This window comes from Diabrotica virgifera, chromosome 5 (assembly GCF_917563875.1).
Source record: "Diabrotica virgifera virgifera chromosome 5, PGI_DIABVI_V3a".
NCBI classification, from domain to species: domain Eukaryota; kingdom Metazoa; phylum Arthropoda; class Insecta; order Coleoptera; family Chrysomelidae; genus Diabrotica; species Diabrotica virgifera.
Window position 1 is genome coordinate 148,308,181 of NC_065447.1, and position 23,839 is coordinate 148,332,019.

A 23,839-nucleotide genomic window follows, 5' to 3' on the forward strand; every position below is an offset into this window, starting at 1 on the left:
TGAGCGCCCTAATAACTGGCAAAATAACGCAAAAGATGAAAAACATATTAAGTTGTGAGATAAAAAGAAATAAAACTAGTAGAGTTCGGAAATTTAGCGATAAAAACGTATAAATTTACATTCTATTTATTGGTTCTCACCTTTAGGCGTACCTATCAAAGGAGTATGTCAACTAAAATTGTTACAGTGGCAGTTGCTAAACTCGTCCGATACGTATAAACATAGAAAACAATGTAAATTTATAGGTTTTTACCGCTAAATTTCCCACATATTAAATTGTGAGATAAAAAAGAATTGAAACTAGTGAAGGTGGGAAATTTAGCGATGTGTGTGTGTTAGTGCCAATAAAACACAAACACACACATATCGTTAAATTTCCCATCTCCATTAGTTTCATTTCTTTTTATCTCACAACTTAATATGTTTTTCATCTTCTGCGTTATTTTGCCGGTTATTAGCGCGCTCATCACTATATAGCGGAAAGAATACAATTTTAAAAAGTGAGATTTTTAGATTGATTAAATTAACACAAAATATTTGTTTTACTTACGTAATAGACACAGTAATAATATACCAAATACACTTCCCAGCAAACAGGTTTGAGCCCAGTTACGTGATGATTACGTTAAATTTACGGCAAATTTCAACGAATACGTAACTCGGTGATTTATGACGGGAAAAAAACGTATTTCAGTGCCAAATCATTCACCTATATATTAGTGCTTCCTTTATACATGTTTGACATTAGAATAATATAAAATCATAATGACGAATATAGTACATGTTTTGTATAGTATGTCGGTTACATCGCAAAGGTACGTTTATTTCACGTAATAATCACGAAACAAAAATAACTTCCTTTGGTTAAATTTTGAAAAATATTTTGGAAAATAAAATTTTACAACGGTGTTGGTTAAATACGTATCGCTTGAATTTTAATCACTGTATTTTATGGACGTCGAAAAATTAGATGTATTTCACGTAAAAGTAATGTAAATAATATCAATATTTAAACAAAAGTTTATGATTTCGCTTTTAAAATCATTTAGCATAAATATTTCAGTCCAACTTTGATTTGAAGCGATTTTTGCTATTTTTTTCTTTAAAAATATCACAAGGAGCTAAAATGATGTTGAGTCTAATTTTCAAATCGCGCGCGGTGATGACGTACTACCAAGCCTTTCTCCTCCTTTAAATACTATCACGTGACCACGGTACGTGACTAACATAGTTGGTTCGAAAACTAAATTAATCGATTTATCGAATAATAGATAGGTTTCGATAGGATTATTTTTTAATATTATTCTGGTATTGAAATAGATTTTTAGTAATAGACATTTTCCTGTAAAAATTAGATTTTCCCAAAAAATAAAAATAGGGTTTTGCGATGAATTTCTAAGTCCTGTCATATCCGTAGATAGACAGGATACTATCGATTTTATGAAGAAAATTTTTTGGGCAGGAGGGTTGCAAACGGGGTAACGGAGTATACCGGGTGTCCACTTATATTTTCCCCCATTTTAACTGCCTATAACTTCTAAACGGCTCAAGATAGAAATATGCGGTTTTCACTGAAATGTTTTATTTTAGTAAAAGTTTTGTCTGAATGGATGGAATTTTTTATATCGCTTTCAAATACGAAATAAAGAATGGCGGATTTTTGAAAAGAACTTTGTTGACTTTTTTTAATGGAACACCAAGTATATTCTTTTGTAAATTGAAAGAAAGGTCATTCACCTATCTAGCGATATAAAGTTTTTTAAAATCGGTTGTCAAATCACTGAGTAATTAATTTTTAAAATGAGAGGTGCAACGTGGATATCACATACCTAAATAACATAACTAAACAAGTTATGTGATTTCCACATTGCATCTCTCATTTTAAAAATTAATTACTCAGTCATTTGACAACCGATATTAAAAATTTTTATATCACTGGATAGATAAGTGACCGTTTTTTCAAGTTTTTAGGTAAATGACCATTTTTTATATCGCTTTTAAATAAAAAATGGCGGATTTTTGAAAAAAAGAAACGTTGTTGACTTTTTTTATTAAAACACCCAGTATATTTTTTTGTGTATTGAAAAAACGATCATTTACCTATCTAGCAATATAAAATTTTTTTAAATCGGTTGCGAAATGACTGAGGAATTAATTTTTAAAATGAGAGATGCAATGTGGAAATCACATAACATAATATCATTTTGCTCAGTTATGTTATTTAGGTATGTGATATCCACGTTGCACCCCTCATTTTAAAAATTAATTACTCAGTGATTTGACAACCGATTTTGAAAAACTTTATATCGCTGGATAGGTGAATGATCTTTCTTTCAACTTACAAAAAATATACTGGGTGTTTCATTAAAAAAAAGTCAACAAAGTTTTTTTTTAAAATCCGCCATTTTTTATTTCGTATTTGAAAGCGATTTAAAAAATTCAATACATTCGGACAAAACTTTTACTATAATAAAACATTTCGGCGAAAACCGCATATTTCTATCTTGAACCGTTTAGAAGTTATAGGCAGTTAAAATGGGGGAAAATATAAGTGGACACCCGGTATATGTATACAAACATGTAAGGAAAATAATAAAATTTTCATGATTTTCTAGGTCCTGCCAACTAAATAAACTAAACATATTTATTTCAAAATGATCAAAAAAAATATTGGCATGACGTCTCCTAATGTTTAAGTATACTTGTCCCTTGGAAAATTCTGCGGAAAATTTTCACCCTGATTCCGTGATTTTCTTAGTCCTGCCTTTAAAAAGTTATAATACTCAAATACAATCAATACCTTTTCGGTACTCGGCAGGAAGGTTAAACGGTTCTTGTAAGGCGGCAGGAGTCCTAGATTTGTAAGAAAATTCGTGAAAAAGTCAACGATTTTCTAAGTCATGTCATTTTGCACATGTTTCAAGAATCTTAATATAAGTCTATTTACAAAGAGGCAGGATGGTTTTATGGTTATTTTGTATACAGGGTGGGGCATTAGTGTGACAAAGTCCAATTACTCGTTTGTCGTAAGATATACGAAAAAAGTTATTTAGGTAAAACATGGGCCACAGATAGGACTATGCTTTAACAGTATTTTTTAATATACAGGGCTACCCGTTTTCACAGGGTGACACAAATTTATGTTTTTTTTTAATGGAATACCCTGTATATTTTTACATTTTTGGATTCTACTCGATGTTCTCTTTAATAAAATATAGTCTTTTGAAATATTATACGAGGTAGTTTAAAATATAATTACGTTTTTTTGTTAATTTTGTAGGAACATTCAAACCCTATACATATTGTTAGTGATTTGATATCCAAACTTCTATTAATTTATGTTTAAACGATTTTTAATATAGTCTACTATTGTCAGTTATTAATAGTATACCAAAATGTTTAATTTTAGTATACGGGGTTGGTTGAAACTCGGAATGAGTATTTTCTGAGTTTTCTTAAATGGGACACCCTGTATTTTAGTATTATAATAAAATGATATTTTATGGTACCTTTTTATTTGTTAAGCATTTTCTATACCATATTTATATATTAATTTCGGCAGTAAATTGATACAGACAGATTACTCAGGTGGTTGTTGGGGTTTCTGAACAAGAATGTCACATTAGAACAGATTTTTACCTAGTGCTCGGTTTATTTAGTTTACTTTCAGGCACATGAATCACACTCGTTTCATTGGTGGGCTGACTTCTACTATTTATTTAGCAGGGTTTTATTTTCCTGAAACGTGTTTTACGTTTCACGTTTCATCTTTTACGTTTCATCTTTCTTTGGTGTGCGGCTTCCCTAAGGCGAGCCGCACACCAACGAAACATGAAACGTAAAACATTAAACATGAAACGTAAAATACATTTCATGAAAATAAAACACGGCTAAACAAATCTTAAAGTCCGCCTACCAATGAAACGAGTGTGATTCATGCTCATAAAACATTTTTATTTTCGGAGACTCGCATAAATGGCCCGACGTCTATTTGTTTAGTAGTGTTTTATTTCCGTGAAACGTGATTTACGTTTCATGTTTCTTTGATGTGCGGCCTGTTTAAGGGAGCTAAAGCTCTTTACAGATGGCGCGTTGTAATTAGTTTTTTATATCTCCAGAACGCTTCCAATTCGAAAGACAAAAACTGGTCCGCCTTTTTTCCTTCCAGAGATAAATCGATTCCATCAATTGCGAATCTCTAGTACCGGTCATAGGAATATTTTTTGTCTTTCCCTTTTAGGTATTTTTGACACTAGATTATTAAATTGTGAAGTATTCTAGTACTAAAAGGTACTCCTGCTTTAAGTCAGTGGGATGCACGGTTTTCTGGAAAAATCCATTTAAAAATTTTTCGTTTGTTGAATTTGACAAAAATTTTAAAAAAATTAAAAAAAAACGATGTATTTGCCGACTTAAAGCAAGAATAACTTTTAGTACTAGAATACCTCATAATTTAATACTCCACTCTCAAAAATGTCTAAAAATTTAAAGACCAATAAGTTATGAGATAAAATATCCGTTGATCTACCCAAGACGGATGCCTATGACCAGTACTAAAAATTCACAATTGATAAAATCGATTCATCTCTGGAAGAGAAATAAACGTAGCAGTTTTCGGTTTCCTAAATAGAATTTTTCTAAATTCTTTTAAACTCAAAAAACCAAAAAACGAAAAAATTTTCAAATCGATTTTTCTAGAACACTGCGTATTCTTCTGAGTTAAAGCAAAAGTACCTTTTAGTACAAAACTATCCCAGAATTTAATAATCCAGTGTCAGAAATGCTTAAAAGTTAGACAGAAAAGTTATTCGATAAAATATCCGTTTCCGTACCCAAAACAGACCCCTATGACCGGTACTAAAAATTGACAATTGATAATTGACATTTGACAATTGACCTCTGGAAGATAAATAAGTGTACCAGTTTTCGTTTTTCCCAATAAAAGCGTTCTGCAGCTATTTTAAAGAAACTAATTACAAGACTTCGATATGCTTCATCTAGACGAAGCATATCGAAGTAGAGGTCGTCCGCCAACCAGATGGTCTGATGACATCAAACGGATCGACAAAAACTTGATGCAGACAGAACAGGACAGAAATGCATGGAGAAGACTGAGGGAGACCTATATCCAGTATTGGATAGATCCGGGTTGAATTATGACGATGATGAATTACAAGCCGCCATCTTTAAAGAGCTCTAGCTTTCCACGGAAGCATTTTTGAACTAGATGAATTGAGTTAAATTTTCTTAAAATTATCTGAGTACTCTCCGGTTTTCGTTTGTTATGAGAGCTTCTGGACACCCTGTATAATATAATGGGTAGGTAAATTCCCTACTATAACCAATAAATTGTAAAAATTGTTTATTTTCTTTTATTGCGTTTACTTAGATAAAAATATGATCTAATCACTTAAAATAAAGATGTTACAGTTTGCTATTAGATTTGAAAAGTGTGTAAAAATTCCGAGACATTATTCAGGAAAATAATATTTAATAGGATACGATTGTTTTAATGATATACAAATTAATTTTTTGTATTATTCATATTTGCGGTTATCCTGCCAAGTTGTAAACGTCTAGATTAGTGTTTTTTAAGCATACTCGACATGGTATGACTCAGAAAATTGTGGTGATATGAATATGTTTGTATAACACCCTGAAATAATTTTACAGACACACAATTTAATTTTTTTATACGAAATAACTATACAACCATCCTGCCCGTTAGAAAATAGATTTATATTAACCTTCTTGAGATATGTGCGAAATGGCATGACTTAGAAAATCGTGCAATTTTCCACGAATTTTCTTACAAATTTTTTAACTATATATAGTAAAAAAGGCGTATCTAAACATCCTGCCATTTTGAATAATGTCTACTGAAATTATTTATTTTATAACAAAATTTATTTTATGACTTACTGGAACCAGAGTGAAAATTTTATACAGAATTTTCCAAGAAACAAGTGCAGTTAAACATTATGTGACGTCATGCCAACATTTTTTTTGGTCATTTTGAAATAAATATGATTAATTTATTAAGTTGGCAGGACTTAGAAAATTATGAAAATTTCATTATTTTCATTACATGTTTGTATATCTGTATACTCCCTTAGTCCTTTTGCAACCGTCCTGCCCAAAAAATTTTCTTCATAAAATAGATAGCATTCTGTTATTCTATGGATATGGCAGGACTTAAAAATTCATCGCAACTCCCCATTTTTTTTCATGGAAATTCTAATTTTCACAGGAAAATGTCACAGGAAACCCGTGGATTTTCCCACAAATTGTAAGTACCTTCTCTAACCTTCCAGTATTGCAAAGGGCAGGACTTAGAAAATCGTGGTTGAACTTCTGTTAATATCTCCCGGTTTATAAGACCAATTAGTTAATAGTAGAAGAAATTTAAAAACAAAAAGAAAATACGTAATACTAATTTAAAGTAAGTAGAATAGTTTAACTGTAATTTAAAAATAATCGATTTTTATATTCAATGATCATAACCTCTAATATTAGCTTCTCCTTCTCACATTTCTCACAACAAAAAGTGAAACGTGAAGAGCTTTATTTCCCTCGTTTTATTTTAGGCGGGTTTATTTATAATAATGTCTTTCGTATTAACGTTTACCTCACTGCTCGAGGGTTGAAGTGCCGATGATGCAATTAGAAAAAAACAAGAAAGTGTCGAAGTGTCCTCCTCGAAATAAAAAGTGACCTGTGTTGTGTTTTGTGTTGGCAAATTTTTTAATGTCTTTAGGTCGGTACCATTTTTGGTTCATTATCTGATATAGTAATAATTATAATTATAAAAGACAAATTATGTTTTAAAGTCTCTAAATTCTACTAAATAAATACATTGTTAATACTTTATATTATGATTATTTTATTTATATCATATGATGATAATAATTACGTGATTCATAAGTTAATTAAGGTCGAATTGTTTACGTGAACCGAGGACGTATCTTTTACGTGAATACTAATACATACATTCCCTAAAAGATACGTTAATCAACACGTATTTGCAACGTGAATTTCCCGAAACATTTTATTGGTATTTAAGGTAAATAACACGTCTATTGAAGACGAGTTATTCACGTAATTTAAAGACGTATTTTCAATGTGACATTCCAACCAAATTTTCACGTGAAATTCACGTAAGCAATTTACGTATATTGGTGACAAATGTACCCAAAATTCACGTAATTAACACGTCGGTCTGTTTGCTGGGTTATTGTAAACATTCCATACAGTATGCCTTTGGACGATATAATGCTGATTACTCGACAGTTTTCGCAGTTTTTTCTACTTCCTTTCTTACATACATGTATGCTTGAGTCCATTCTGCTGGTAAGTTTTCTTCATTCAGTGCTCTCTCAAACATTGTGTGTATCATGCGGAAAAGCTTTTCCGATCCGTTTTTATTAATTTATTTGGTATTACGGCGGGGCCTTCTGACTTTTTGTTCTTTAGAGTTTTGACCGTTCTTTTCACCTCACCTAGGCTTAATTCGATTTCATTATGGGTATAGATTTCTATTCCGTCTATTTCTGTTTCTTTGAATTGGGGAGTTTTCGGTTAGCAATTATTTTATACTATTCTTATTATTCGTTTTCTTCGATTTGGCCGATTTTGATTTTCTTTGTTTTATTTCTTTGGAGCGACTTTAAGATACGCCATTACTCGTGAATTCCTCGTTTCTTCTATGTTATGTTCTATCTCTGTGCATGTTTTTTCCCATCTTTAATTTTTTTCATTTGCTACTTTATTCTTTTTACTTCTTTATTCTTTCCCTGTATAGTTCCAAGCCCTCATAGTTTTTTGTGTCCAGGTATTTTATATGGAGTTCGTTTTTCTCTTTTATGCATTTCAGTGTATCTTCGTTTAATTTCGTATTTTGATGGATGTGCATACTTTTGGTCCTCTTCTCCAAGAGCTTCTAGGGCTGCTGTCTTCATGCAGGTTTTTGTGTTCGTACGTTTGTTCTAGTGATTCATATCTAAACTCTTAAAGCTTCTTCGGCTTCAATTATATTGTTAAAAAATTTATCTACCATTTTTAATAAAAACAGGGAGATTATTTGCAGGAAGAATTAAAAACTTACATATACAATAGACTTTTTATTTTCTAACATTTACAAACGTTCATACAAATAAGTACCTACTTATAGAATATTTAGAACATATCTACTTCGTTTTCATTGGAGATGTGTTCATTGCAACTGAAATTGTATAAGTAAAGTTGAAATTTATGCCTATGGCTTGTTTATTAACTGAGAATAGCAATACTATTTACACCAGGTTTGTTTCAGCAAACATTTAAAATTGTACAAAGTGGTTTACATAGTAATATGTGAAAAATTATTTTATAAATTGCAGCAGATTCTTTATAAAGCGTCAAGAGGGTCTTTTTTATTTCATTTAATTTAACCGCATCAACTACTAAAAGTAGGCTAAAAATACCTTTTTAAGTTGACATTTACCCACGAAAAAGATAGGATAGAGAAAACACTCCACTTACACTGCGGAGTTATACCTGCTACATAGATAGACGGGTCTAAAACTGCAGAAGAGTCGGATGCAGGAATATCCAGTACCTAGTGGTGGAAATATATACATTACTCTTCCACTAGGAGCATGGTTTTGCAGTTAAATCAAGAGAATTTAATATGAAGGCCTTCTACGCTAGTGTATGTATGCCATCCCATATTGGCGGAACATAATAGTCACTTGTGTGGGTTGTAGATAATCGGAGAATATTTTTGCTGGGGAGATCCTTTCGGATTGTTCCGACGCCAATTGCGTCTTTATCCCTGCTTCAATTAGCTAGTGTTGATGCACACTAGCCCAGGAGGACCGACGGCTTTACGTGTCTTCCGAAGCACGGTGAACGCCTTGTATCATTTTTAGAAAAAATAAAAATGTCATTGTTGCTGCCGAGGTTCGAACTCGTGCGTACTGGCTTAGAAGGCCAGTATCTTGCCGTTGAGCTACGGACGTCCACTACACGGCAATGAAAGAGCTGATTAAATTGCAAGAATAGGAACTATATTGAAAAATCAAACTTCAAAGCAAGGAAATCGATAAATAGACATATAAATATAAAATACGAATAGAATTAGGTACAAAACATTATTTCTGTATTAATTTAAGTTTCGACTAAAGACATAATAAACTGCAGATATTACGGTGGGCAGGGCACGTGGTCTGCATGTATGAGAATATAATCCCCAGAAAATTGCTAAATGCAAGTATGTAAGGAAAAAGACCTGTTAGACTAAAAAAGAGATGGGGAGACAAAGTAGATGAGTATGCCAAAATCCTCCTGAAAACGCGTTCATGGAAAAGAACAGCAGTAAATCGAACTGATTTGAGAAGCTTGCTAAAGGAGGCCAAGGCCCGGTTTGGGTTGTAGTACCATTGGTTGGATGGAAACTAAGAATTTTGATCTTGTTCTTAAGGTGCCTTCTCCATTACTAAAGGTTGGCTATAACCACAGCAAATTGTTCTCTATATTGAGCAGTTCTTAGTATTGAATAATGTATGTCCATGCCTGTCCAGTCTCTTACGTTCTTCAGCCAGGAGCATTTTCTTCTTCCTGGACCACTTCTTACTTAAACTTTGCCTCTCATTATGAGTTGTAAAAAGTTGTATTTTCCTCCCATGTAAATATGTCCTAGATAACTTGTTTTTCTGCTTTTTATAATATTTAGGAGTTCTCTCTCAGTCCCCATTCTTCTCAGCATTTCATTGTTAGTCACGTTTTCTGTCCAAGAGATCTTCAGCATTCTTTGAAAAACCCACATCTCAAAGGCTTCTATACGCCTCATACTTGTAATCCCGAGAGTCCATGTTTCCACTCGGTATAATAGCAATATGGGATAAATGAATATATTTACAAATTGATATCGGATATCCAACGATAAGGTAAAGTTTATTAGGAATTTTTTCATTCTTTTGAAAAGCGGACTTAGCATAATCTACACGAGCACATTTTTTGACCTAAGATCGTTTTTAATCCAGCAACCAAGATACCGGAATCTTTGTACGGATTCTATCTGTTTGTTATTTTTGAATATTGATAAGATAAGAAAAGGCTAGTTAATGTACTCGTCTATTCTGATGTCTATACTAAGCACAAATTACTATCGTTTTGATTACTTCTGACAAGCAGAACAGAATCTGCTTTTGAAAAAAGTAACTACACAGAGAAATGTTCAGTAATACTTTAGGTATTTTTTTAAATTACTCCTATTAACTTTTATTAAACAAGCTATATACAAAACATTTTCTGCCACCATTGTATTTATAAAAGAAATTAGGAATCATACATTCAACCAACACGTCAAATACAAATTAGTTATTAAAAAACAATCACTTCGATATTGAAACAAAAACAAAACAAAAATGTACCTACCATCCTTAGCTTATATTATATTATATTATATATATATATATATATATATATATATATATATATAATATATTATATTATATTATATTATATTATATTATATTATATATATATATATATATATATATATATATATATATATATATATATATATATATATATATATATATATTGTTATATTTCTATTTGATATGAAAATTAAATTTTGATAATTATAAACAAAATTCAATTTAATATAAAATATTTTCAATTTTCTCAACCACGGGCATATAAATTTAGAACAACCTGTATACAACAAATTGTTATATTTAATTTTAAGAAGTGATTAAACGAAACTCGGGACAATGCGCTTAGAACAAACAAAGTGAATGGCGCGTACCATTATCGTTGTTCGCGGAAGGTTCGATCATTAGCCTATGCTAAATAAAACTCAAGTGAAATCGATAATAGGTCATTATCGTTGTTCGCGGAAGGTTCGATCATTAGCTTATGCTAAATAAGACTCAGTTGAAGTAGATAATAGATCATTAAATTTTGTAAATAGTAGAAAGTAATTTTAGAATGGGAATTAACTATTTTTCTTTTGAAATCCATTAAGCATATTTAGAAAGATTAAAAATTGGTTTTGAGGAATACTGCGAATGAGAGTTGGTGGTGGAAGTTTGATTTGTGAATCTGGAAGGGATATTTAGAAAGTAGGGGAATGAATGACAAATAGAGATCAGAATGTTTTGAGCTGTCGAGAAGTGAAGTCCAGTAGTAGACGGTAGTGTACGGAGAGTGAGAAAGCCGGTGTTGTTCCGTGAGTGTGGAGTATCTATCGTGGAACGAGAGGTAGGCCAGGTTGAGAGTAAAAGAACCCCCTTGAGCCAAGAGTGTCCCGGTAGCTGATTGCAGTTTCGAAAAAGGTAGAATACAGCATCACGACAGAAGCAGGAACGGGAGCTATACGAGCTAGTTTTCAAAGGAGAACATTACTGGAAACCAGGACGAGGTGTTGATCGCAGCCAAGGATAGCAGGAAACGGGTATTGTGTGAAGACATTCTCAGTTCACCAGAAAAAGGTCAGTCTCATTTGTTTGGACATGAATGTATGGGTTTTTCGTATTAAATACCACCTTTAAAATTGAAGAACATAATCAATAATATCAGAAAAGCTTCATCAAACTTAAATAGAATTGTTGCTAATAAATCATAATAGTTAAATGTTAATAAAAACTTTCAATTGGAAACCAAAAGGAAATAAGATTCCCATGTGTAAATGGTTATGTTTAAGAATAATAAGATATAGCAAATATTAAGCAGTGATTGCCATTTAAATAAAATAAACAATATTTTGATTATAATTGTAACCCATATGTGTGTATTATTTTACTCTTTTCTTTCCTATCCCGATTAGGAACCATTGAGAAATACTTAGAAGCCACGTAAGTAAGTAATTAATTTTATAATTCGCCCTGAGATTGAAAACATATTGATATGTGATCTGGTTAATTAATTAAATTATTATTAATGCATTGATTAAATTAAATGACAAATAAGAATATTATCTCATATCAATAATCAAGATCACATCAACTGTCGTCCAACGTGGAAAGCATGGAAAAGTATTTCTAGTGGCAAATTTGAAGGATAGAAAGAGTAAAGCCGGTATTTGAAAATTTATATGCCTGTGGTAAAAAGTGAGATACTTACATTTGATAACATAAAATTTTAGATCTCTTTAGGTACAAATTTTACATAACTGATTTAATATTTTATTTTTACGATATTTACATTTGATATATTTATTGACAATTTATAATATTTGGGTGAGAAAAAGTCGTCTTGGTAACATACTAGTAAAATTTCATATTTGGCGGGGACAGTACTTCTTGAAAACAAATGTCTGTGACAAGAAGCCAAAGCAAAGACAACAAAAAACAAAAAGAACATTCAAATCAAGAGAATAATTCAGACCAAGAAGATATTTTAGACACGACAAACATGGCATCAGAACAGCAAGAATTATCAGGAATAGATAAATTATTACAAATGATGCAACTCCAGTCACAAAGAATGGAACAAAAACTGGATGACAATCAAAGAGAAACAAAACAAGCAATGGATGAAGCAAAACGAACAATGGACAAAAATCAGGATGAAACACAAAAAAAAATGGATGAAAATCAACGTGAAATGAAACAAGCCATGGAAGAAACATCAAAGAAAATGGATAAAGTGGATCAAAAAATGGATGAAACACAACAAAAAATGGAGGAAACACAACAAAAATTGGATCAAAAAATGGATCAAACACAACAAAAAATGAAACAAGCAATAGAAGAGAACAACAAGAAAATGGAGGAACGCATAGGAAAGTATGAAAAGGAAGTAAAAGGATGTTTGACAATGATCAAGAACGATATGGGACAACAAGAGACAGAGATTAAAGAAATCAAAAGCAAAATAAAGGAGATAACGAATTGCCAGAAAAAAGAAATGGAAAGTTTGGAAAACAAGTTGCAAAACGCTATTCAAGCAGACATAGAAGAAGTGGAAAGAAAGATTGCGGAAATCAATACGCAACAGAATGTCGGAGAAAGAAGAGAAATGGTTATACATAGCACAGATGACGTGAAGATAAGGTTTGGCGGTGATGTAAGAAGATTACACCCAGTGCCGTTCATAAATAGCCTGAAAAAGAAAATACAGCACATCGGAAATTTCGAAACAGCAAAAGAAACTATCAGAAACCATCTCAAATATGAAGCAAGCCTATGGTTCGATAGCAAAGAAGAAGAATTCGGCAATTGGCAACAATTTGAACAAAAATTTTTGAATTATTTCTGGGGAAAGGTCCAACAATTGGAAATTAACAAGGAATTGCAAAATGGGAAATATAATGATAGTATGGGTGTATCAGAAAGGACATATGCTTTGCAAATTTACAATAATGCAAAACATTTACAATATAATTACTCATCGGAACAATTAGTCGAACTGATTGCAAGACATTTCGAGGAAACGCTGGAAGACCATATCACATTGCAAAATTACAAAGACATAGATAGTTTATGCCAATTCCTACAAATAAGAGAATCACGTCTAAGAGAAAGAAAATCAAGAAGGTCGCGAGAAGATTACAGGCCCCGAGAAACACAAGATTACAGAGATAGAAATCAAAATAGGAGGGACTATACAAGACGAGATTTTAATCCCAGAAGGGAAAACGAAAATAGAGACAACGGAAGAGGAAATTATGAACAAAGAAATAGGCAATGGAATGAGGACAGAAATCGAGAATACCAGAGTAGAAACATCACACGCTCAAATCAAGAAAACAGAAATAATGGTAGACAAAATGAACAGGGATATCGAGAAAACCGAAACAGATCCGACAGACCAAGAGAAAATAGAAGAGAGGTAAATAATACCCAGACAGAAGAATATGACGGAGAGAGAAATTATGACGAAAATATAAAGAACAATGAGCAACCGGCGTCTTTTCACGACGGCGCTCACTAAAAACAAAAAAACAAACAGGAATCTTTTGTCACCCCAAGGAGTTTATTAAATTGGCAGGAAACAACGAAAAGAAAAATGGAATTAATTTAAAATTTGTGGATGGATTTATCAACGAGACACCAATTAAAATTATGATAGATACTGGATCGGAAATAACATTGGTCAACAGAAAACTAATAGAAGAAGTTAACTTAACAAATTTAATTTACAAAATACCTAGGGTAAATTTAGTGGGCGCAAACAAACGGACATTGGCAACTATAAATGAAGGCATACGAGTAATGGTACGACTGGGTAAGAATATGTATGCACTACAATGTGTAATAATGCCAAATATGTCACATGACATGATAGTAGGAGTTGACGAATTGGCAGAAAAACATGTAGTGATAGATTTTAAAAATAATACGATGAAACTAACAGAAGAAAAAGAAAAGGAACAGGACAAGGAACAGGAGAAACAAAATACGGACGAATCAGGTAAAGAACAAACAGTGGAAATGAATTTGGCAACGAAGCAAGGACAAAGAAGAAAAGGGAGAAAAAGTCAGAAAAGGATAAAAGAAAATGAAACCTGTGGCTCCTCAAAAGAAGAGTTGAGCCCAGAAGAAGAAAATTTGGGAGTATCAGAAACAAAGGAAACCTGGGATTCCTCAAAAGAAGAGACGAGCTCAGGAGAAGAAGAAATAAAGCTAAAAAATGAAAGTGAAAAGAATATGATTGAAACAGTGGTATTTGAAGAGGAGGTATATGCAAACGAGGATGCAGAATGCACGGTAAACATGTGTGAAGAATCTGAAAAAAAAGACAGAAAATTGATATGTGGAGAAGGGAAAGAAAAAGAATTGCGGTTGATGTTAAGAAACTACGAAAATTTGATCAATGAGGAAAACAGAGTGGCTAAAAAGTACGAACATTCATTTGAGGTGAAAAACTTGGGAAATTTTCGATCAAAGACTTACCCGATTCCATACAAGTATCGACAAGAGGTGAAAGAAGAAATAAATAAAATGTTGGAAGATCAAATCATCGAAAGATGTGATTCACCGTATGTTAACCCGATTGTGATAGTAAAGAAAAGCAATGGAGAATTGAGATTATGTTTAGATACCAGGAATATCAACCAGCACACTGTATCACAATATCTCTAATTCACCTCTAAACATCGAGGCCATTTTTGGAAGAATCACCGGGTCACACATATTTTCGAAAATTGACTTAAAACACAGTTTTTGGTTGATACCGTTAGCTGAAAAGTGTAGAAACTACACCGCTTTTTCTATTGATGATATTGTCTACCGGTTTAAGGTAGTGCCATTTGGATTGCAGAGTGCTTGTGCTGCACTCGTCCGAGCTCTACATACCATTTTGAATCGCCATGAAGATTTCATAGTTCATTATATCGATGATTTATTAATTTTTTCACAAGATACTCAGAGTCATCTGGAACACATAGAAATAATTCTGAAAGAATTGGACACAGCGGGATTGAAATTAAACATTGAACAATGTCAATTTTTTCAAAAAGAAGTCATTTATTTGGGTTTTCAATTGGACACCAAAACAGTAAGATTAGCCGAAGACAGAGTCAAGCTCATAGATGAATACCCAAGACCAACGAATTTGAAAACATTGAGAGGTTTTCTTGGCACGATAAATTATTTTAAAAAGCTGATTCCCGATTTGAGCCAAAAGGAAATCCCTCTGATAAAATTGCTTAAAAAAGGAATAAAATGGAATTGGAAAGAAGAACAGGAGGAAGCTTTCGAAACATTAAAACGAGAATTCGCAAAAGGAACGAAAATATACCACCCCATTTACAATTTACCTTTTATACTCCGAACTGATGCGTCCATACAAAAATTTGCAGGAGTTCTGTCTCAAATACAAAACGACCAAGAAGTGCCGATATGTTTTATATCTCGAGTGACTAAAACACATGAGAAAAAATATAGTGTTACAGAATTGGAGTTTGCCAGTGTACTATATTGCGTAAACAAATTGAGGTTTTACTTATTGGGAGCAAAATTCACAATCGAAACAGACCATGCAGCTTTAATACATATCATGAAGAATAGATTAGTAAATAATAGAATACATAGAGGCATTCTATTATTACAGGAGTATGATTTTGAGTTCCGATATATAAAAGGGAAAGACAACATAATAGCCGACGCTCTAACACGGGATGAGGACACCGGAAAAAAGGAAACAATTACTCTACAGGTGGGACTAAATAGATTAATACAAGAAGAAGGGATATATTCGTTAAATGAGATAAGGACAAACCAGGAAGACCTAGAGGAAAGAGAAAAAAGAAGAGCGGAAGTAGAAAATAACATATATTTTAAGAGAATAGACGGAAAGGAACTATATTTAGTGACACAGACATTGGCCGAAAAGGTAATAAAGAAATTACATGAGGACAATGGGCATATCGGTAGCAGAAAAGTTTGGCTCGTTTTTAGGGAAAATTACATCAGCCGACATTCTGTCAATGCTTTTAAAATCAAAGCATTGACAGAATGCCGAATAGACCATCGCTACATTAACATGATCAAATATATCTACCAAACGGCAACGGCTAGCGTAAGACTGTCTGAACAACAAACAAATACATTCTGTATACAGCGAGGAGTACGGCAGGGAGACACCATCTCACCAAAGCTGTTCACAACCCTTTTAGAACACACATTTAAGAAGGCAGATCTAAACGAATATGGTATCAATATAAATGGAGAGAAGCTCAGTCATTTGAGATTCGCAGATGACATTGTCCTTATAGCCGATCGTATGGATGATGCAATAATAATGTTGAACAAATTATATTACGCTTCCTTAGAGGTCGGACTAAAGATTAATATCAACAAGACGCAAATAATGACTAATCTGGTGCTAAATCGTAATATTGTTGTTGATGGAATGGATATTGAGCAGACTACATCTTATAAGTACTTAGGACATGAAATTCGGTTGGGACGAGATAACCAGACGTGCGAACTCCCACGTCGCATAGGATTAGCCTGGGCAGCGTTTGGTAAACTTAACTATGTATTTAAATCGGACTTGCCCATATGCCTCAAAAGGAAAATCTTTGACCAATGTGTGTTGCCTGTACTCACTTATGGAGCCGAAACATTAACACTAACAAAAAAGGTAGTGAACAAGATTCGCGTAACTCAGAGGGCTATGGAGCGCCAGATGTTGGGTGTCTCCCTGAGAGACCGAATCCCAAACGAAGAAATACGCCGTAGAACAAAAACAACAGACGCTGTCGAAAAAATCGCGTCGCTTAAGTGGAATTGGGCAGGACACGTCGCCAGATTGCCAGACAACCGATGGACAAAACGTATTGTCGAGTGGAGGCCGCGAGAAGAAGCACTACGGAGCAGAGGACGCCCACTAACCAGATGGGCCGATGATTTGAAACATGTTGTCGGTAACTGGATGCAAGCCGCACAAAATAGAGATGAATGGAAAGAGCTGAGGGAGACCTATGTCCAGCAGTGGACGCGTACGGGTTGATGATGATGATGATGACATCAGCCGACAGGATTACCGCATTGCAAAGGAAATTACCCAGAAGTGCGATTTATGTCAAAAGTATAAGAGTCGGAATTTCAAAAACGAAAATGTTGCCAAAAATATTGAAGCCCGAAACAAACTAGACATTGTAGCAATAGATATGTTAAGCGATCTAATTATGACCACTAAAAGGAACAAACATATTCTGGTAATGGTGGATGTGTTTTCAAAATACGTAAAATTATATAGTTGCCGCACCACAAAGGGGGAAGAAATATTAAGAAAAATCGACAATTTTATAGCCATAGTAGGAACACCAAAAAAGATTCTACTGGACAATGCAACGTATTTCCGAAATGATCGTTTCAAGGGACAACTTCGAGAACGAGGAATAGAGACAAATTTTGTCAGCATCAGGCATCCACAGAGTAATCCGTCGGAACGATTCATACAGGAAGTGACGAAATTTCTTCGCATTGCAACATATGGTCAACATCGCCACTGGGACAGGAAAATGGCGGAAATAGAAAGGTATCTAAATACATTTCCGAGCACAGTAACAAAAGAGACCCCAGAATACATCATGAAGGGTGTACTGCCGATAAGGCCATGGGAAGACCAAGAGCCAAAAGAATATCAACAGGTGATTGAAACCGTACAGAGAAGGTTACGGCGAAGCAACGAAAAATATATCCAAAGACAGGAACAAAATAGAAAAAGAAGACCAGTGACTTTCCAAAAGGGTGAAAAAGTACTCGTGAGGGCATTACGAGTATCAAATCTTCCTGGGGGCATTTGCGCAAAGTTGATGCCTGTTTTCGAAGGCCCGTACATCGTAAATAATGAAAATGGGATAAATAGTTATGAGTTGAGGCACAGGAACTCGGAAAAGATCCGAGGAATTTATAATATTCACGATGTATACAAATATCACGAATAAAAGACAGAATTACATGAAGTAGATAGTAAGTTAGGATATAAGACGTAGATTAAAGTAAGGAAATATACAGGGAGTTGGTGTTGCCTCGAGAAAATTTATTTAAAAATGCAGATAAATTTTATCGAATACAAGGCGGGGATTTGTTATATTTCTATTTGATATGAAAATTAAATTTTGATAATTATAAACAAAATTCAATTTAATATAAAATATTTTCAATTTTCTCAACCACGGGCATATAAATTTAGAACAACCTGTATACAACAAATTGTTATATTTAATTTTAAGAAGTGATTAAACGAAACTCGGGACAATGCGCTTAGAACAAACAAAGTGAATGGCGCGTACCATTATCGTTGTTCGCGGAAGGTTCGATCATTAGCCTATGCTAAATAAAACTCAAGTGAAATCGATAATAGGTCATTATCGTTGTTCGCGGAAGGTTCGATCATTAGCTTATGCTAAATAAGACTCAGTTGAAGTAGATAATAGATCATTAAATTTTGTAAATAGTAGAAAGTAATTTTAGAATGGGAATTAACTATTTTTCTTTTGAAATCCATTAAGCATATTTAGAAAGATTAAAAATTGGTTTTGAGGAATACTGCGAATGAGAGTTGGTGGTGGAAGTTTGATTTGTGAATCTGGAAGAGATATTTAGAAAGTAGGGGAATGAATGACAAATAGAGATCAGAATGTTTTGAGCTGTCGAGAAGTGAAGTCCAGTAGTAGACGGTAGTGTACGGAGAGTGAGAAAGCCGGTGTAGTTCCGTGAGTGTGGAGTATCTATCGTGGAACGAGAGGTAGGCCAGGTTGAGAGTAAAAGAACCCCCTTGAGCCAAGAGTGTCCCGGTAGCTGATTGCAGTTTCGAAAAAGGTAGAATACAGCATCACGACAGAAGCAGGAACGGGAGCTATACGAGCTAGTTTTCAAAGGAGAACATTACTGGAAACCAGGACGAGGTGTTGATCGCAGCCAAGGATAGCAGGAAACGGGTATTGTGTGAAGACATTCTCAGTTCACCAGAAAAAGGTCAGTCTCATTTGTTTGGACATGAATGTATGGGTTTTTCGTATTAAATACCACCTTTAAAATTGAAGAACATAATCAATAATATCAGAAAAGCTTCATCAAACTTAAATAGAATTGTTGCTAATAAATCATAATAGTTAAATGTTAATAAAAACTTTCAATTGGAAACCAAAAGGAAATAAGATTCCCATGTGTAAATGTTATGTTTAAGAATAATAAGATATAGCAAATATTAAGCAGTGATTGCCATTTAAATAAAATAAACAATATTTTGATTATAATTGTAACCCATATGTGTGTATTATTTTACTCTTTTCTTTCCTATCCCGATTAGGAACCATTGAGAAATACTTAGAAGCCACGTAAGTAAGTAATTAATTTTATAATTCGCCCTGAGATTGAAAACATATTGATATGTGATCTGGTTAATTAATTAAATTATTATTAATGCATTGATTAAATTAAATGACAAATAAGAATATTATCTCATATCAATAATCAAGATCACATCAATATATATATATATATATATATATATATATATATATATATATATATATATATATATATATATATATATATAATATTATATTGTATACAAAATATTTGTAATTTTTTTGGCTGTGGATTGCTTGATTCATTCAGCCACGGTAGATATTGGTAGGGGAGCAAAGTATGATAAATGTGCAGTCACTCGAGCGCTTTGGGGACCTATTGGGTTGTGAAGAGTAGCTCCTAAAACCAAAAAAGTTAAGTAAAGGTTTTCATTTTAGTGAGGACTTTCCATTTTTAATTTAATTTTCCTTTTCCAACAATCGTTTTTTTTAGATTATAGCGCCATCTATCCATAATTCAAAAAAATGTCTCGAATAAAAGTTACTTATTTTTACGTAGGGAATCCAAATATGCAATAAAAATGGGGGTCCCATTTAAGATTTTAAAGTAACCCCTCACCCCACCTCTGTGTGTGGGGGGGGAGGGTGATGTTTGGTGTCATTCGATAGATTTTTCAAAAATATTGAGTATGTATTTTTTAGTTTTTCGATCTGTCATTTATTTCGCGAAATATTCGCTTTTTTCTTGTAAAACTTTGGGACTCACCCATTTCCTTACGCCCCGCTCAAATCGTCAGATTTTTTAAATATACACTGTTTTGTATGTTCTTAACTTACCTTATCTTAATCTGACGATTTCGAGTTTTTCTAATGATAGATTTTTTTCGCTCCCCCCCCCCCCCCTTAACGCATTAAGAGCCAATATATGGTTGAGGTGCATTTTCAGGGTACAAAATTCTCCCCATGTAATAATCTGACGCGCTCGAGTAACTGCAAAAATCACCGCTTGGGCTCCCCTACCATAAGAAATACTGTTTGTTACAATAATATTAAATATAGGTAAGGACATTATGTACATATGAGCACATACAGTGAGCACGTAAAGGTTGAAATAAATTAATTCTTTCATGATTGGGGGATTTTGGAAATAAATCCCGAAACAGGTCGATTTTTATTTTTAAATTACGACTTTTTGGCAGATATATCATACTAGTGACGTCATCCATCTGGGCGAAATGACGTAATCGATGATTTTTTTTAAACGAGAATAGGGGTCGAGTGATAGCTCATTTGAAAGGTTATTCAAACCTCTATTAAGTAATATAAACATAAAATCAATATTTACACACAGATTTATGTGGGATATGTGAGTGTAAGAGTTTTATATGGATATGTCCTAACATTATATAATAATAATAATAAGATTAGGACACAGGAAGAAAATTTTTGTAATATATTAGCCATTTTTGTTTTGTATTTGTTTTAACAGTAATAGAAAGAAAATACTAAATAACCGGTTTTATATTGGGCTTATCAAAGACAAATTCCTTGTATTGTTATCGCATAATTAACCTTATCGGAAACCTGACGATGAGCAGAAAATTGTAGTGCTCGAAATCGGTCGTCCAAATTACTATGGAAATGATTGAGTACCACAAACGGTCGTACGACCGTTTGTCGTAACGACGAAAGTCGTATTGTGTGAAAGGAGCGTAAGAGTTTTCTTTTCTTTATATTAACCAATTTAGATATCTAAAACATGTGCAAACATTTCATCATTTGAATAATTTTTAATTTAGGTTAGACTCTGTTCGTTAGACCTGATGGCAGTAAACGTGTTAAAGTTCTTAAAAAATGATAGACAAGATTTCATTGTTAATACTCTATAATGTTATTATACTGGAAGGACGTGTCATTAAAATGTTAAATTGTATAGGTTTCTAAAAATTTTACACCCTATGATCACAAGAATATAGTAACCTAGGTACAATTTTATGTATACATCTTAGAGTCTATCAGTATATATTCCCTAAAAAGTCGACTATCAGTAAAGATTTTCAGTCACAATGATATTGTCTTAAGTACAAAAGTTGGTAATTTGGCACATAAAAGAGACTGACATTAGTACCTATACTTACTTTTGAAACAGAAGATGACTGCTAATTTATTAAAATATTTCCATGATTAAATGTAACAGACAATTTGCTTAAAAACTGTTTACAATAGGTAATAATCCATGAATTTGTTCTTAAGGTTCCATTGTTCTATAGAAGATTGGATATCGACATGACAATTCTTATTTTACTTACAGCAGCTCTAAATAGTTGGTTAGAGCTCAGACTAAACCATTCCGTTAGATTTCGTAACCAGGAAGTTTGTGTTCTTCCTACATCTCTTTTGCCTTATTTTACCTTCCACAATCAAATCAATTTCTTCCCTCTTATTAACCCTAAAAATGAGTTCAATATATATTTAGTCTACTTAACGCCGCGTTTTTCCTGTTTTGTTTTAACGTTTTTTACTATTCTGATTGCGAAATATGTCACAATTTAAATTGAAAAATGATTTTATTGACGTTTCCACTTCCACTTCGGAGGTCGTTATATCAATACCTCCGAAGTGGAAGTCGAAACGTCAATAAAGGCATGTTTTAAGTTAAATTGTGGCTTATTTCCCAATTAGAATAATAAATTATGTAAATACCAGAAATAAATAAACTGTGATCCAAAATTATTGTCACCATAGGTGGCTCTGAACGACAGAGATAGCTATACAGTGCATGTCTATTCTTAATTCAGATATACTTTCCAGTGTACGTCAACTTTGTAGTGTACGTCAACTTAACAAGAAAAGTTAGGTTATGTAAAGATGTTGGTGGTGGACATACACAGCATCTTGTTTGATTTTATTTATTATTGATACAGTGGAACCTCGATAACTCTGATTAATCGGGACCGCGGCCGATCCGGGTTATCGAAAATCCGGGTTAGCCGGAGAGCATGGTAAAAATTAATAAAATACGGTATACTTATAAATAAAGTCCTTTATAAGCAAAATAATATGAAATATATATGCACAGTTACCTATGGTTGTATAGAGTTTAGTATAGACAATATAGAGTATTATTAATTTCTAAGTAAAAAAACTCAGTCAGTTTGGTTGTGTCAATAATTTCGTCTGGTCTGCTTATGTAATTTAAGAACAGTGACTCTTTCATTGTTTAAAAGACCACTGTTTAAAAAACAAGTTTTTAAAAGACAGTTGAAAATAAATAAAGGAATAACAGGTGCCTGTTGTTTGCGATAATGAATGTCGCTATGCCGCCGCCGTGTGCATGAGTCATTTTTACTATCATATAGTTCAAATTACACAGATACCCATTATCTCTCAAATATTATATTATGATTGAAGGGAAGTTTTATCAATGAAATTCGATATTTTTAAGACATTCCAGAAGCGGCTGCAGATAAAATGTTTTAACATAATACATACATTTTTATTGTTGAAATGTTTGTCCGACGAAAATCGGTCCGGGTTAGCCGGACTTCTGGGTTATCGGGGGCCGACTTATCGAGGTTCCACTGTACTTATAATTTTGTTAATTCTTTTTATTTTTGATTTAAGTCCTGTGTTAAAGGTTTTGACTGATTTTTTATGTTTTATAATGTTAATCAAAATTAATTGATAAACCAATGATATAAATTCAGATTAAAACAAGACATACGTAATTTTTTGCACGGCTAGCTTTGATCCCAATAATTGTGGATCGTTCGTTAGCTTCAGAATAACGTTAAACGTTTTGTTTAACAGGTTACCAGGGGTCTTATCAGGTAAAACGCTACGTTAAGCGCTGTCATGTGTACAGGCCGTTAGATCCATTGTTAGGTTCTATTACACAATATTTTTTCATTTTCATTTTCATTTTCACAAATTTTATGCTTGCTATTTCTATACGGCTTTCAATCTCTTGTGTTTGTTCTGCGTTTTGACTAAGCAATGTTCCTAGTAGTCCAGAGAAATAAGATCTTTCTCGTGGCACATCCCCCTCCAGGCCGAAACCAAATTTTTTGAGTAGTATGGACATCT